The following is a 12830-nucleotide window of genomic DNA, read 5'->3' on the forward strand; positions in this document are numbered from 1 at the left end:
CATACATTCCATTTTGTATTAAATAGTATATTTTTTTTAACTTCTGACTGAAATAACTGAATAAATGAAAGGCAGATAATACTTAGATAAATGATGATACAGTAGTGTCCGGAATGGGAGATTTAAAAAAGACCCTAAGTTTTGTTAGGTTTATATTCTCCTTTACCAAGGTAAGCAATAAATGCAATTTTGTGGTATCTTCTTATCAATGAATTGCATTGGTGATATTTGAGGAGTAGTTGAATTTCAACATATTCAACTTAGGTTGTTTATTCAGTGGACTTTTGTTTGTCCTCAATCAACTCAGTCAAAAAAAAAAAAAAAAAAAAAAAAAAAAGATGGTCCTTCTCAGAAGCTCCTAGAAACATTTCTCTTTCCCACTCCAATGCTGAATGTAAATCTAGATTGTAGCAGAAGACAGAAAAGGGATGAGGAGGGAATGAGAAGTGGGAGGCCTTAGCCATAGAAACGAACACCTGGGATAGATATCAGTGAACACTGATACCATGAAAACTGCACTCTCTCTATTTAATGTCCTTGCTCCCACTTTACTAAGGTTGACATGCGAATACATGAAGAAACAGAAGAGATTGGAGTACATAAGAAATGCCACTTAGAGCCAGAAGACAACTTCATTTCATTTAACCGTTTCATTTATGGCTAAATCTCTGAACGCTGAACCTTAATAAATGCTGAGAGGCTCTGTGAGGAGAAAACAATCTCTGGACTCTTAAGCGAGCAATTGAAATCTCTGAATAGAAGATAAAAGATGTCATTTAGAACAGTGTAGGTAATGATTGCATTAAGAATGTCTTGACAAAGATTTCCTAGAACACAGTTTATACTAGGAAACTCTGAAAATATAGAATTACCCAGAAAATTATCATTATGAGAAAGGATATTGAATGACTCTTGTTATCACAGTAAATATGAGCATGTCTCTTATAGGACAAGCTTTTCTTCTTATATCTTTTGTACCTGAATCAAATCCATTGAGGAAATATAATGAAAAGAAATAAGAAACTATCTTTTTCTTTATGTATCAAATTATACTATTTACAACGAAATAGAGTATGTTAAAGACTATTTAAATTATTCTGTTTTTAGTAGAGTTAGTAGCTTTACATGAATTATGTTAATAAGACTTTCAATTTTTTAAGTTTACAGGTGAAACTCTCACCCTTTAACCTCTGACTGCCTAATTCTAACCAGGTTTATTGGAATGGAAATGTTTCACAGCTCTCATTTTCATAAAGACTGGATCATATGCTTGACCGGCAATTCCTAAAGTAAGATGGTCCTCTGAATATCCATTTTTGTTCGTTTATTTTGTCTCACTATTTTTTCTTTTTTAATGATGCTTGTTGCAAAGCAACTTCACTACTAATAGCTGATCTCCCAAGAGACGTAGATAAAGGAGACGTGAGGGATAACTTTATGTGTCACTTGACTGGACCACATAGGATGTCAGATATTTGGTAAAATATTATTCTGAGTATTTATTTCTGTGAGGGTGATTTGGGATTAACATTTAGACTGAGTAAAGCAAAATTACCCTTCATAATACGAGTGAGCCTCATCCTAGCAGTTGAAGGCTTGAATATAACAAAAAGGCTAAGAGAATTCTTCCTAGCTAATGACCTTTCAACTGAGAAAGACATTGTTTTGTTTGTTTTGTTTTGTATTGTTTTGTTTTGTTTTCCTCCTGACTTGAACTGAAACATCAGCTCTTCCGGGACCTTGAGCCTGCTGGCTTTTGGATTAGAACTACACCATCAGCTCTCCTGGGTCTCCAGCTTGCTGACTCACCCTGCAGATCTTGGGACTCTTCAATCTCCATAATTATGTGCGCCAATTCCTTATAAAAAGCTCTTTATCGGGATGACTGGTGGCTCAGGGGTTGAGCGTCTTTAGCCCAGGGTGTCTGATCCTGGAGTCCTGGGATTGAGTCCCACAATGGGCTCCCTGCTGGGAGCCTACTTTTCTCTCTGCCTGTGTCTCTTTCTTTCTCTCTCTGTGTCTCTCATGAATAAATAAAATATTTTTAAAAAGCTCTTTATCCATGCTGTTGGTTCTATTCCACTGGAAAACTATAATTAATGCATAAAATCAATGAAAAATTTCATTTTAAGCCTGTTTGCAGTCTTAGAAAAAGAGTCTAGTTGTTAATAAAAGTCTGCTTTGTAACAAGATATTAACAAGAGCTGGCATAGCTGAAGACATAAATGAAAGTGGATCTCAAGGCAGAATGGGACAGAATTGATTATTTCCAATAACAGAAAAATATAAAGGAATGGGCTTTTTTTTTTTTTTTTTTTTTTTTTTGCAGTAGGAGACTGAAGCACAGAATACTGAACACCAGGCAACCACATGGTATCTTTGGAGGAGACTGGGATGCAGGAACAAGAAAGTGACCACATTAGAAGTGACTGAAAAGCTGGCAAAGATTTATATGGAGTACAAGCCAATGGAACCCGATGAGACTTTCCTCAGTTGATCACCTTGCCTCACAACAGCTGGCATAGAGCTAAGCCTCCTGCAAGGAAGCTGTCTTGAAGGTGCAGGCGGCAATGTTTTACATTTTTGCAATAAAAGATCCTTCCTTAGTTCAGGCTTAGTAACTTCTCTGGATCTGAGCTTGGGGGTAAGGTCATCGGTGACCTACACTGTGTAAGGCAGTATTAGGATCTAACAGTCATTGCAATATAGTATTCAGGATTTTTTCCCAATATTTTTATAGTAGGAAAATAACAGTGTTGAGATCAAGAAATATTATAGGAAGATTCAGAGATTTATAGTCCATGCTTCACTAGCATTTATTCAACATCTCTTCTCAGATTTGACAGTGTGCTTTCTCCACACACACACGGGGTCCCAGTGTCTGCTTGCTGAAGCACGGCTTAGTCAAATGGCACAAACTGTAGAATAAAAGAGCTTTGACTTTGAGTCCTAGCATGGCTACTTTCACTCTGTGTAACGTTGGACTATTTATTTTACCTTGCTTTTCAGTCTCTGCATTATAAAAATGTGGGTAATAATATTTTTTAAAAAAATATTTTATTTGTTTATTTTAGAGACAGAGAGAGAGTGAGCAAGAGAGAGAACATGAGCCGGGTGAGGTGCAGAGGGAGAAGTAGGCTCCCCGCCAAGCAATGAGCCCAATGCAGGGACCCTGGGATCATGACCTGAGCCAAAGACAGACACTTAACTGGCTGAGCCACCCAGGTGCTCCAATATTTTCAAATTTACTGTTAGCTTTAAAGATAGCAGATGAAAGTGTAGCAAACAATGCATGTTTATATTAACCTGGCCAGTCAAAAGCTTCCCACGGAGCCCATCTCCGTCTCTACTCAGCATCTTGCCTGTTCTCCTCCCCAACACTCTTCCTTCAAAACTTTCCATCAGTGTCATGTTGGCTGACAGCCTTGTTCATTGCTTGGTTATGATGGCTAAGAAATTCTTGCTATGTTCTTAATGGCCTAGAATTTATGTTTCTAAATACAATTTTTCTACTCTATTTGTAAGAGTTAAATAGATTAATTGGACACAAGCAATGCAAAGAAGGTGGTATATTAATAAAACAGGTGAAATAGAGGCCTGGATATATATGTTATTTACAGCCATCACCTTTATCCATAGGCCCTTCCTTTACCATCGATTGGGGTGTGTGTGTGTGTGTGTGTGTGTGTGCGCGCGCACATAGTGGTTTAAGAATTCAATTATGCTTTTGAACATACCTTCACAAAGACAAGTTATTAAGGAAGCAAGGAAGGAGGAGGGGCAGCCTTTTTTTTATAAGAAGAAAGAATTAAGCCAGTTTGTAGGTTTTCAATTTTGACTCACGATTGGTCACTGAACAGAGCACAATGTGATCCAAAAGAAAGAAGAGATTCAGAATCATCATTCACATACAAGATTCTCATATTTTTAATGCAAAATAAAAATCAGAAAATAAAAATTAAGCTAAAAGATGTCACATCCTTTCGAATCAGAACCATACATTCTTGACATGAAATAAATTTTCCTCGGTTTCTGAAATTTGCCTGTAATATGGTATTATATATCGTATATATATATTTTTTTCCCTGAGGGCTTGAAATATTGACATGTACAAACTTTACAAATTTTCATTCCTCTAATGTGAAAATTTCATAACTGTCACAAAATCCTCTAATGCCTCAACTGTCTTCCCTAAAACTTTTCAAGAAAGAATTTTGTAATGAATTAGTTTAAAAACTTAAATTTTGGGATGCCTGGGTAGCTCAGTGGTTGAACGTCAGCCTTCGGTCAGGACGTTATCCCAGAGTTCTGGGATCAAGTCCCACATCGGGTTCCCTACAGGGAGCCTGCTTCTCCCTCTGCCTGTGTCTTTGCCTCTCTCTCTCTCTATCTCTCATGAATAAATAATAAATAAAATCTTTAAAAAACTTAAACTTTAAAAAAAACTTAAACTTTGTAGAAACCTTGATATGAGTAATTTACTATGTTTAATAATAGAATATATTGAATAATATATTCAATTAATAATAGAATATATCGAAAACAGATTCTAAACAAAATCTGAAGTTTGAGAGTTGGGATATTTATGTTTGTTGCATTCTTCCAAATAGTGGTCATACCAATAAGTTAATTTGAAAAAAATATCAAAAAGCTACAGTACTGGGATCCCTGGGTGGCGCAGCGGTTTGGCGCCTGCCTTTGGCCCAGGGCGCGATCCTGGAGACCCGGGATCGAATCCCACGTCGGGCTCCCGGTGCATGGAGCCTGCTTCTCCCTCTGCCTATGTCTCTGCCTCTCTCTCTCTCTGTGTGACAATCAAAACTAAATAAAAATTAAAAATTTTTTTTAAAAAGTTACAGTACTGTCCTAAAAAATTAGTTGTTTTTTTTGGTTTTTTTTTTGTTTTGTTTTTTTTAAGATAGGGTGCTTCTCTTCATTTTCCAATGGCATTTTAAAAATGATCATGTCCTGGAGTCCCGGGATCGAGTCCGGCGTTGGGCTCCCTGCATGGAGCCTGCTTCTCCCTCCTCCTGTATCTCTGCCTCTCTTTCTCTCTATGTCTATCATAAATAAATAAATAAATCTTTAAAAAAATAAAAAAATAAAATAAAATAAAAATGATCATGTCCCCAGCCTTTTAATAATTGCTGTTAGGTAGAATTATGTGCTATTCTTAATAATCAAAAATGGGTAATTTTATCTCTAATTTTTGACTAATTACATTAAACTCTTCCTCCTATTTTTGTTATGCTTGAGTGTACATATATTATAAACAATGTAAGTCCTGGTTTAAGTTATTTCTCCCTAAAGTTAAAATGTTGCCAATACCTAAACTCCAACTGAGTTTGAGTAGTAGCTATAATACCCCACAATATGGAATTGATAAAAGCTAAAAAACAAAACAAAACAAAAAAAGAATGTAAATTTTTGTCTTTTTCCATATATTTTAAGTGCTTGATGATTTTTAAAGAATGTGTGTATACCATTTTTCTAATTTCCCAATATTTACCCTTTCCCCACTGTTAGATCACAACTATTAATGAGTATGTGTATTTTTTTCCCAAAATTAAAAGCACCAAGAGTAATTAGGACTCCCCCCCTTTCCTTGATACTATTGTCCTTATTCAAAAGCAGTGTTTGTGGCAACTATTTCACTATAGACAATTAGAACAACCTACAAATGACTTTTATCTGATTGAGAATCATTATCATGCATCTGACAACCTGGGCCATTCAAAGATTTTTTTAAAAATATGTGTGTTTGCATGTTGTCTGATGTTGATATAAGTAAGGCAAAAAAGTGTTTCATCTTGTAAGTACAGTACCCTTATCCTGTGAAAATTTCAAAGTAACAGTAAGTAGATCTATTTGTCTACTTTGTTCTCTATAGGAAGTTATTTAAGACAAATTCAAATGGTGGTGTGAAATTTTCATGGCAACTTATCAAGGAAACTAAGTTTAATAAAAAGTTCAACACCTTAATTTAAGTCTAGATTTAAATTATAGCTATGTTTCCTTTATACACAATTTTTTCTATAATTGGCTGAAATATCTTCTCTGTTACTTAATGCTGATTACATTTTTCTAATATTCTATATTATAAAATAATCCCAAGCTAATAGTAAAGTTACAAGACCAGTAGAAGTAACTCCCATCTGCCTTTCATCCAGATACCCCAATTGTGGACATTTTAACCATTTTCCTTATAATTTACTCTGTTTATATAAATGTATACATATTATTCTCTCTGAACAAGTGGAGATTGACCCCTAATACTACAGTGCATATTTCCTACAAGCAAGATCATTCTTGTATATAACCACGGTCCAACGATCAAAATCAGGAAATTGATATTTTTACTTGATCTAATTCACAGGACAATTTAAATTTTACTTATTATTAAATAGTTTCCTTTATGGCAAAAGAATCCAAACCAGTCATATTTTGTGTGTGGCCGTCATGCCTCCTGGGTATTCTTTAATCCCAAACAGTTCCTCAGATTTTCTTTGACTTTTATGACTGGTATTTTTTTTAAAGGCTTTATTTACTTATTTGACAGAGAGAGCATGCAAGCAGGGGGAGCATCAGGCAGAGGGAGAGGGAGAAGCAGGCTCCCCATTGAGCAGGGAGCCTAATGCAGGGCTCCATCCCAGGGCCCCTGGATCATGACCTGAGCTGAAGGCAGACGTTTAACTGGGTGAGCCACCCAGTCGCTCCATGACTGTATTTTTTTTTTAAATAACTAAAGGCTAATTATTTTGTAGAAAGTCTTTCAGTCTGGGTTTGTTGGATGTTTCCACGTGATTAAAATCAAGTTAAGCACTTGGACAGAAATACAGCAGAAGTCATGCAATATTCCTGCTGCATTCTGTCAGACAGTGCATGCTTTCAATCTTCCAGGCTATTGGAGATGATAATTTTTGCCACTTTTTTAAAGTGTTATAGTCTAGGGTTCCCCCTGGAAATTTATACTTTATCCCTTTGCAATTAATAAATATTTAAGGGGAAGATTATTGAAATCATATAATTCTCCCATTATTCATCAAAGTTTTACCCACTAATTGTTGCATTCTGATGAGTTATCACTGAATCCTTTCCTTATTTTGGTTACCAAGTGGTGATTTGCTAATTCCATCTACATTCATTAGCTGGTATTTTCTTTTAAGAAAGAGCTTTCTCTTCTCCCAATAGATTCATTAATATATTTATTTACATCAGTATGGATTGAGAATCATATTTCATCCAAGGGGGTTTAATCCATCATATCCATTATTTATTTTGGTGCTCCAATTAGCCCTTACTTGACTAGTGACTAGCATTATCATTCTTTGAGCCCTTCCTTAATTTCTGATACAGTAACGTGTTCTGGGCTCATCTTGTACTTTTCCTGCTCCAGCCTTAGAATACATTATTTCCCCCAGAGGAAACCAAGACCTGAGGGTTCTATGTTGCTCTTTGTTACTGGAATATTTCTGCCTCCCTTTCACTCCTGGGGTATGGGGTGGGGTGGGGTAAAGATATATACACACACCCACAGACACATGCATATTTATATCTGTAGTTATTTTTATTTCAATCTATATGGAAAACCATCATAAAGATGGATAAAGGTCCAAATTCTCAGGGTTTATTCAAGCTTTCCATATTTCTAATTTCTTTCTTTCATTGTGAAAATTCTGGTTCACATTAGCCTCAATATTTGCTTCTTTGTTTAATTACCTTGTTCAAAAGCAATTCCTTAACCATAACTGGGTGCTACTTCTCTCAGCTATCTTCTCTGGTAAGGGCTGACCTATACCAAATAACCACACTACTTAGCCACCTTCTTTGCTTGGTTACTCTACTTCCTCGACATTTGTGGCCTCTTTCTTGTCTTTTTAAAAATCAGTCACTCACTAGAAATAAAGAAAATGAGAAAGATAGGGAAAGGGAAGGATGAAAGGAGAGGGGAAAAGAAGGAGGGAAAGGAAAGGAGGAGTATTGTAGAAGGAAAATGCTTGTTTAAAATAGCAAGTTTGCCAATGACCCTCATAATTGTCCCTGCATCTTTCACATGACTACAGAGTAGAGACTTCTACTGCCCTCAAATCTGAAGTTAAACCTGAATATTCACTGTTTCCACAATGTTCTAGATGCCTTTCTAATCCTGTCTCTTGTTCAAGCCTCCCTTGCTATTGTTTTTTATTCCTGTGTCATACTTCTATCTGTATGCATCTTCTCCCTGAACCAATCAATTTCTTGAACAGCTTTGTAAGTCTTTGCAGTCATGTCCCTTTTTTTCCTTCACTGCAGTTGCAAAATTATTAGAGCAAAAAAGACTTTCTGGAAAATTAGTATCATCCATAGCATTTATTACAAGCATTAGATGGTAAATGTTCAGTGTTTCTAGGCTGTGTTTACTCTTTGAAATAAGTTGAATGAATAACCAGTCCTCAGAAAATTATAATTTTGAAAGGTTAACATTTGAAAATTACTAAAAATCACTTTTGAAATCAGGCCTTGCTCTATTTTTTAAAAAGCCAATCATTCTTCTTTTTTCACCAATAACTGAGTATCACATTAAAGAAAACAAGGTGAAATGGTTTCTGGAAACTGTACAAAAATTATCTAAGAGCCTGAATTATTTTCAACAATCTTTCTCTTTCACAGGAGTTAGGTCTTGAAAAAATATGTAAAATAATTTTCTCGCTAAAATACCACGCTGCATATCCAGATAGACAGATTGATATGCAGATAGATAGACAGACTCATAGACAGACATACACATGTGTGAGGAGAGGTAGGGTGGAGGTTATTAAGCACTGTAGATCATCTTTATTGATCTATTATTTGGAAAAAGTTATAAGATCAACTCATGAGATTTTAAAAAATAATCACAGTATTTTATCTTCACAGCAGAACCAAATTATTTAGTGAAATGACATTTCTTTAAAACTCACTTCCTAAGCTCTGAGGGTTCTCTTATGAGGGTTATTCCAGTACATATAGTAATGTCATGTTTCATGTGTGTGCACAGAATTGCACAAAGTAAAGGTTTGCGTGTAGCTTTTGTTAGTACTTCAAAACACTTCTTCAAATGTAATAAATTCTAAGTTTTTTGTCTGTTTTGTTCGTTTTTAACTAGGCTCCACACCCAATGTGGGGCTCTAACTCACAACCTTGAGATCAAGAGTTGCTCTACCAACTGAGCCAGCCAGGCACCCCAGAAATTTTAAGATTCTAAATCAAGTAATATCAATATTTATTCATCACTAGCTAAATTGAGTTAATAAAAATTTAAAGATTTTACATTTTTGAAGTTTCAGAAAGTTGAATTTAGCTTATCACCATTATTGACAGAAGAAAATAATTTTAACACGCACTGAATCTTTACCATGCAGTAGACACTGTGTGACGCACACACACAAACACATACACACACACACATTATCTATCTATCTATCTATCTATCATCTATCATCTGTATATATTCACACTATTTTTATAATTCTGTTGCCAATTTTAAAGATAAGAAGTGGAGATCACAAAGGCTTATTGAAATTTAAGTCGTTTAGTCTAAGTTCAGAGCCCTTGCTTTTAACTGCTAGACTAAAATGAGTCTCCAAAAAAGTACTTCAAATCAAGAATGTTAAATTTCTATTGAATAAACTGAAGACATTTGAAAAGGCCTAGATAAAACCGGTATTAAAATTTAAGTATAAACAGTCATAAAAGTAGATCTAAGCTGAGAATAATCATCTTTCATTTAGACCAATCTCTAAAGATTGACAAATTGAGTATATTTAATACATGTGAATTATCATATTCCTACCAGACATGGTTACAATACTAAAATGAAAACAGAATGTTCCTAAAGAGGGGACCTTAAGAAGAACTGGATTTATTCCTAGTTTCACTGTGTTCTTGGAAAATCAGATAGCTATGGTTTTATTACCAAAAAAAAAAAAAAAAAATCACTCAAACAAATAATACCAGTTCATAATTTAATCAGGGAATCAATCTACATGTGGAATGTGTAAATGGGTCAAAAGCTAACAAATTTCCTTTAAGGTGACAAGTGCAAATACTAGTGAATGAATATATCTTTTTTTTTTTGAATGAATATATCTTTTGCACTGCAAACATATTTTGTGATATACTTATTTATAAGCCATTTTTGCAAATAAACAGGGGGTTGTTTCAATGAGAAATTGTCATGCTCACTCTCATACCTCGTGACTTCATCCTGGTTGGTCTTATAACCTGGAAACTTTCCATTCTCCATCATATATATTAACCAATCAAAATCCAGTTGAAGCCCCATCTCCACTACAAATACATCCCTGGTTTTTGCAGCCTAGACACAAACAAACAAACAAACTACACTTTTGGTATCAGTTTTGCTTTGTTTTGTTTGACTATTCATATAAGTACTTTGATATTTAACTATATACTACTTCAAAATTGATCATTTTTTTCTTTTATTGTCATACCTTTTAATATAATCATGCTTTGTCCTTTTAAATAAATTTGTATCTTTTTACAGGCAAAAGTGCTTTAAAAGCAGTTTTAGCAAGTATCTAGCAATGACCTAAATACATAGTAGATTCTCCTTTTTTTAATAATAAATTTATTTTTTATTGGTGTTCAATTTGCCAACATACAGAATAACACCCAGCACTCATCCTGTCAAGTGCCCCCCTCAGTGCCCGTCACCCAGTCACCTCCACCCCCAGCCCTCCTCCCCTTCCACCACCCCTAGTTTCCCAGAGTTAGGAGTCTATATGTTCTGTCTCCCTTTCTGATATTTCCTACATAGTATATTTTCAATACATGTGTATGGAATTTATTCTGATCAAAGATTTTATTTTATTTTATTTTAAGATTTTATTCATTTATTCATGAGAAACACAGAGAGAGAGAGGCAGGGAAAAGCAGGCTCCATGCAGGGAGCCCGATGTGGGACTTGATATCATGACTGCGGAATCGCACCCTGAGCCAAAGGCAGATGCTAAACAGCTGAGCCACCCAGACATTCCTCTAATTTTAAAGGAAATTTAAATTTTAAAGGAAAGAGGTCATGAGAGTAAAATGTTTGCAAAAACGAGGTAAATCAGAGATAAATCAAGAGCTTCTTTATCTGTAAACGGTTCAGAGCCAATAAAGCCTTCTCCTTGAAGTTTTCCTCTATGATTCAAACACTGTGATCCTCTAAGAACTGCCTTAATGAATGCTATCAAGCCAATACCTTTAAGCATTGTTTTGTTTTACTTTTATATTATTCATCATCTTACTCTTCTTTTTAAACCACAATCCTAGTATGATCCTGAAGCAGAATAGGGGCTCAGAAAATGATGACTGGTCAGATGGATGATTCCTTTGCTGCACTGTTTAAAATAGATTTACTAATTGATTGGAGAAGGGTAGAGGGGGTAATAATTTTAATATTGCCCCCATTTCTAAAAAAAATGTTATACAAGATTGATTTGGTGTTCATTGAGAAACTTGAAGGAGAGAACTCTAAAAGCTCTGGAGAGACTCTAGAATAGTGGCTCAACAACAACAACAAAAATTCTGGATCCCAATTACATGCACTCTTATTCTAGCTCTACGAATTTGAAAATTTTGCATAACCTCTCTCTAGATCAGTTCCCTTAGCTACAAATTTTTACATACTAGTGTGTCCACCAAATGGTTGTAAGGATTAAATGAACGTATTATGTACGATCAATGTGTAGAACAGGGTTTCTTAACCTTGGCATAGTTGGCACAGGTAATTCTTTGTTGCAGGAGGCTGTACTATATCATGTAGGGTGTATGGCAGCATCCATGGAACCTACCTATTAGATGCCTGTATCTCCCACCACCAGTTGTCACAAGAAAAAAAAATGTCTTCAGACACTGCCAAAAAATATCTCCTAGGGGCAAACTCATCCCCAGCTGAAAACTACTGGTCTAGACTTTTCATTTAATTAGGAAAAAAGAAATAGTCATCTATTATATATTTGTACTAGGGTAAGATCTCAAAGTGGAAAGGTGTATAGTCTAAATCTCAACTTGTAGAACATAGTTCCAAAATAAAAACTGGGATAGAGTTGGGGAGGAGAATGCCACAATTATATTCAATTTAATAAGTATGTATTTTATGGTTTCAGAATTTTAGAAAATGTACAAGCTGACTACACATAGTGTCATTTATATAGAAAGTAATATATAAGTTAAAGTTTTGCCTTACTTGGCAGAGGAAAAGAGTATAGAGAGATAGCAGATAAAAATAGACACTAATTTAGGCTTATATTTATTAAGGGAGTTAGTATTACTCTACATCAGTGGTTATCAACAGGGCTTTTTCATGAGGGACTGACAGCTTTTGGAAACTATTTTTGTAGTGAGATATGGTCATAGTAAATACAATAGTAATGTTGAAAGAGCACAGGCCAGTGGTAGGGTTGAGTACACCTAAGAACTGACTAGGGTTTGACACATTACAAAGAAAGGTAGAGAGGAAATGATTCCCACTCTAACTAAAAGCAGTTAATGAAATTCTTGTGGTGTCATCGGTTAGGGTAGAAAGTTTCACACACTCTTTTAGATATGTTTGTATATGATAAAAACTCATACCTGACCTATATTATAAGATTTGGCTTTAAAAATCCAGATAACTTCTCTTAAGAAGAGAGAAAACTAACTGTAAAAAGAAGAGCCTACCCAAATATAACTAATAAGGGTCAAAGACCATACCAAATACTCCTCTCCTCACTTTGATCCTGCAAGATTTGCTACAAAAAAATCACCCCTTTATCAATAAGTCAGAGATCATGCTTTGCATGCATTTTATTTGTGACTCCTTT

General features: G+C 35.0%; 1 protein-coding gene and 1 long non-coding RNA gene across 5 annotated transcripts in view; both read right to left on the minus strand.

The window, feature by feature from the left end:
* The window catches only part of CADM2 (cell adhesion molecule 2), a 1062630-nt gene that overhangs the window by 683374 nt on the left and 366426 nt on the right, over positions 1-12830 (minus strand). The gene's annotated exons all lie outside the window — the stretch shown is intronic.
* LOC119867032 overlaps positions 1-12830 on the minus strand; it is a 40324-nt gene that overhangs the window by 12485 nt on the left and 15009 nt on the right. For both annotated transcript variants that reach the window (XR_005382062.1, XR_005382063.1), the window contains one exon: positions 10212-10336. This is a non-coding gene — a long non-coding RNA (uncharacterized LOC119867032). The remainder of the gene's footprint in view (positions 1-10211; positions 10337-12830) is intronic.

The sequence above is a fragment of the Canis lupus genome, chromosome 31 (genome assembly GCF_011100685.1).
Source record: "Canis lupus familiaris isolate Mischka breed German Shepherd chromosome 31, alternate assembly UU_Cfam_GSD_1.0, whole genome shotgun sequence".
NCBI classification, from domain to species: domain Eukaryota; kingdom Metazoa; phylum Chordata; class Mammalia; order Carnivora; family Canidae; genus Canis; species Canis lupus.